A 4968-nucleotide genomic window follows, 5' to 3' on the forward strand; every position below is an offset into this window, starting at 1 on the left:
TCTGGATGTTTTTTTTGGCGCTCTAGACATGTACAACTATGTACAATACACATTTAATTGAGTATGCCATATTTGACTATCTTTTACCATTAGACATATGTCTGTTATGTGCAATGCCCATGGGCTGACTGAACGTTGTGCCATGTAGATTTCGAGCACTGGTATCATTTTATTTACCCTGTCCTTGTCTGTCCTGATTGTTGTATCATTGGGGCTTATCCCCCCTATTTTAGTCAACTTGTATACTTGTCAGCACTTGATGTGAGTACTAATAAAATTTATACTTTTGCATATATTTTGGATCCGTTACTCCGTTTTCTCCTTTTTAAGATTAGCATATGGAGTGGTAATCCATGCACAAGGCGTTTTTGGACCATGGTCACCGCCTTGTCTCGTTCTCTGATACTGGGCATTATCATATATGTATTGATTGTATCTGTGTTTTTCACAGAATTTTCCTGCCCGAATATGGATTTTCGTGCACGCGACACGACGTGGCGTGCGCAGCTTAATTATGCTTTCCAGGACAGTAGTGGCGGGGACACTGGTGGTTGCAGCGGTGATATGCAAGCAGCTATGTTGAAATTCAGAGATCTGCTCAGGAAACGCACACGCATATGGTGGAACCATGAATTTCTTGACAAATATATTCAGAATAATCTTATCCCTAGGGGTCTGCGTATACAGGTCTTCCCCTCTTTCCCCATTTAGGATGATGATTTCAAAGCCAAGTGGGAGGCGTTGGCCAATGTATGTTCTATGGGTTTTTTGGACCTATTGAAAACACAAAATAAAAAAACGCTTACTCTTCTTGAGAGTGAGATCGAAATTATTCAATTGGATTTACAAAAAGGCTTAACTGGGGAATCACTCAAAAAGTTTAACGATGAACTTGATGTTGACCTCCAAAAATGGGCCCAAGAAACACAAGCAACCAAGACGAAGAAACTCAAACGAGATATACAGGATAAATTAACGGCCCATGTGTACAGATGGCGCCATCCTCCCGATAGATCCAGACAGTTACATAGGAGTATGTCACGTTCTCGATCTAGATCTACATCTATTAAATCCACTGTTTCTGTTGACGACGAGGCATCGGTGCAGCTGTCTCATCCAGGTGTTACCCTCAGCTCCAGCTCTGACCCCGTAACTAAACGTGTGGTTACACGGCAATCTGCCAGAAAGAAGACATACACCGGACGCAATTTTACTGATTACTCAGCTGGTGGCCTTCAGGTAGTTAACCTCTCAACACATGCTCTTACACAACCCCAGTTGGAGGTTTTGAGTCGTGGACTGACTTTCTCCCCCACTAATCCCTTTAACTTTTTTGTAGCACTGAAGGATCTTCACCTGTTCTCCAGAAAGCTACTATTACGCAAGCTACACCATAAGAATATCTCTCAGGAGTCGTTGACGGAGAGTGAGATGGAGGCACTTCGAGTTTTGGAGGATCTTCTCGATGAGCAGACACCACCAAGTAGGAGTAAGTTTCCTCCACACGTTTTGCCGAAATCCACGAGATTCCCCCCCCTGTCTCTCAGTCCCGCCATCGACATTTTCACAAAACTAGTCGCAGAGGATTTCAGAAAATTACCATCTAGACGTAAATTTGACAACCTCACATGGAGACAGCGGAAGGCTATCTCCGAATTACAATCACTTTCGGGGGTGGTTTTCAAACCTGCTGACAAGGGGGGGAATGTCGTGGTATGGCCTACACATATGTATGAATGTGAGGCACATAGGCAATTGAGAAACCGTAATACTTACGAAAGGTTATCCTATAACCCGACTGCCTCCTTCTCGCTCTCCCTTCAGCGTATTCTTGTTCGAGCTTTGGAGGGGGGTATTATAACCAAAACGGTCTTTGAGGGGCTGATGGTCCGAACCCCAAAGACACCCACCTTCTATCTCTTGCCTAAGATCCACAAGGACGCCGTCGAGCCGCCTGGCCGTCCGATTGTGTCTGGTATTGAAGGGCTCTGTGACCCAGTATGTAAATTTCTTGACTTCTACCTCAAACCACTGGTTGAATTATTACCATCTTACATTAAAGACACAACGGACGTCCTCACGCGGGTTGACGGCGTCCTTGTGGACGGTCATACCTTTTTGGTGACCGCGGACGTAGAGTCCCTTTATACATGTATTGACCATACCCTCGGTTTGGATGCGGTCCGCCTCTTCCTGGGGATGTCCGACCTGGACGGCCCGATGTGTGGACTACTCCTTGAGCTGCTGCAGTTTGTCCTTACCCACAATTTTTTTGTATTCAAAGATCAATTCTATCTTCAGCGGTGCGGCACGGCGATGGGCGCGGCCTGTGCGCCCTCGTACGCTAATCTCTTCTTGGGTGCCTGGGAGAGATCCATCTTTGGCGACGAGGGCGCGCTGGCCGCTTCCCATGTGCTGTGCTGGCACCGCTATATCGATGATGTTTTATTTTTTTGGGACGGGACGCTGCAGCAGCTCGGGGACTTCATGGCATGGCTCAATGTTAATACTTTTAACATTAGATTGACATTTAAATATGATCTTAAAACTATTGACTTCCTGGACGTCACACTGGAGATCGACGATACACGCCGGATCCAGACTGACGTGTACAGGAAGCCCACTTCTGTCAACTCTTTACTCCATGCCGAGTCTGCACATAACACCTCTACCATCAGGGCCGTTCCTGTCGGTCAGTTCCTCAGGATGAGGCGGATCTGCTCCACCGAGGATGGTTTTGAAAGGCAAGCTAGGGACCTACAGACTCGTTTTTGCAACCGGGGATATAGTAACAGGAGCATACGAAAGGGTTACAGTAGAGCCAGGGCTACTGCCCGTAGGGACTTGCTTTATCCGAGGCGTGATAATACTGGGAGATCTGCTAAGTCAGGTGGATCTGCCCCAATACGTTTCATCTCTACCTTCAATCATGAATGGGAACACATGAGGAGCATTTTGGCCAAACACTGGGCAATTCTTGGCTCGGAGCCATCTTTGGGCCAGGTTATCGGTGATCGTCCTCTGATGACTTCAAGATGATGTAGAAACTTGAGGGATTTTTTGGTCAAGAGCCATTACATCGCGACGACAACGAACCCCTTTGGATCTACTGGTCCAACTCGGGGGTGTTTTCCCTGCGGCCACTGTGTTGCCTGCCCGAATGTCCTTCGCTGCTCCTCCTTTCAGTCCTCCGATGGTGAAAAAAATTTTCACATCAAACAACACATTTCCTGCAGAAGTACTAATGTCATATACTACGCGACATGTGGGTGCCCACTGATATATGTGGGCCTCACATCAAGAGAATTACGTGTGAGAGTTCGTGAGCATGTTAGGGACATTCGGGCGGCCAAGACAGTGGTCGATCCTACTACCCTTAAGACCATCCCACGTCACTTCAGATCCTCCCATGATTGTGACCCGGGGTCCTTCATGGTAAGAGGTATTGAATGTGTACACTTGGGAATCCGAGCTGGAAATTACAAAAAGGCGTTGGCCCAGAGAGAGGCTAAGTGGATCGTCGCTCTGGATACCATGACCCCCAAAGGACTTAACGAATCTCTGAGTTTCTCCTCATTTTTGTAGCTTCTGCTGTCTCCGCTGCACTCACCACTGTTTTATTTTTTAGGCCCTATCAACGTTCGGTTTGTATGATTTTAACTTTTCGTCTTTTTATATTTTTTTTAGTTTCCCTGTGTTTTCTGTGTTGGCTACATGTGGACTCACTGGTACCATTGTGTGGTGTGGACCCCTCTATTCTGGATGTCCGTACCCACGCCTGCGTTTATTATCTGTTGGATCTGGAAAGAAAATCTACCTTCATCATCGTTTCACGGCATATTGATATTATGGAGAATGCGGACACTCCATCGTGTTCGGGTCACTCATCTATTACTATATAAAAAAAAAAAAAAAAGTTTCTCTGGACTGTTGCATCAATCTTATTGTGTGCCTTTACAATCCTTACTGGTGCTCTGGATTTTTGGTAGCACACACTATCATATAATGTGTTTATATTGTTTGCCCCAATTATGATTGATGTCACTATCTTTACTGTATTTCCTCCATGGTCTGTCTTCGTGACCTTGGTTTATTATTTATTTTTTATTTATTTTATTTTTTTAAATTTTTTTTATTTTTTTTTTTATTTATTTATTTATTTTTATATATATATATATTTTTTTTTTAAAATTTTCTTCTCCTGATTCTTTATGCTGTGACCTTAGTGCGCATACCTGCGCTCACCCGTTGCTCCGATATGGGTTTGGGCGTCTGCCCGCCTCAGGTTATACACGGGGTTAATTTCCCTCTGTGTTTTCCCTGACGCGTGACGCCTGCCCCATTTCCTGGAGGACTGAGGTGTTGCACTGAGTATGCGCCGCTATTATGGTCTGATTACATCTTTATCATTCATTGAGCTCTGACACTTTTTGTCAACGCAATACACTGCGCAGGCGTCTAGGGTAACGATGCTATCTAGTTTTTCATATGAGTGCGGTTTTGTCCCGCTTTTTTTTTTTTTTTGACCATACTATTGATCACTTCCTGGTTTGAGTGAGCTGCACTGCGCATGCTCTGTCCGCTGCCTTTGGTTGGTAGACCTGCCCCATGTGACCGCTTTCAAGTGGGAGGTCTTTCTGCATAAAAACATGGTGGTTCACCTCAGTCAACACTCCCTTGATAAAGCGCCTGTGGCGGGCGCGAAACGTACGTCGGGGGTCGTTGCATGGGCCTTCACCTCCTCTGCTCCCCGGTAAGCAGCCTGCCTTTACTTGTTTCCACACTTCGGTCATTTGGACCGCTGGGCGGGTCGTCTCCCGGGTTCCCTCTGGCACAATTGCGCAGTTTTGATATGCTGATACATATGTTATTAACCATTTAAGAATCCTTTCACATGTCATTGATTCATTTATGTTCAGTGTCCATTGGACTTGCACATTGACCCCTCTGTATGGTTTTTTTGGCGCT

The 4968-nt window shown here is 45.5% G+C and overlaps 1 long non-coding RNA gene across 1 annotated transcript; it reads left to right on the top strand.

Annotated features, from left to right (window-relative positions):
• The first annotated feature begins 1125 nt into the window (after positions 1-1125).
• Positions 1126-4139, top strand: LOC141087656 (uncharacterized). The gene is made up of 3 exons (XR_012231711.1): positions 1126-1239; positions 1340-1489; positions 3688-4139. It is a non-coding gene; the product is annotated as an uncharacterized lncRNA (long non-coding RNA).
• Positions 4140-4968: the final 829 nt, after the last annotated feature.

The sequence above is a fragment of the Dendrobates tinctorius genome, unplaced genomic scaffold, assembly GCF_039654945.1.
Source record: "Dendrobates tinctorius isolate UK_male_01 unplaced genomic scaffold, ASM3965494v1 ptg000035l, whole genome shotgun sequence".
Taxonomy (NCBI): domain Eukaryota; kingdom Metazoa; phylum Chordata; class Amphibia; order Anura; family Dendrobatidae; genus Dendrobates; species Dendrobates tinctorius.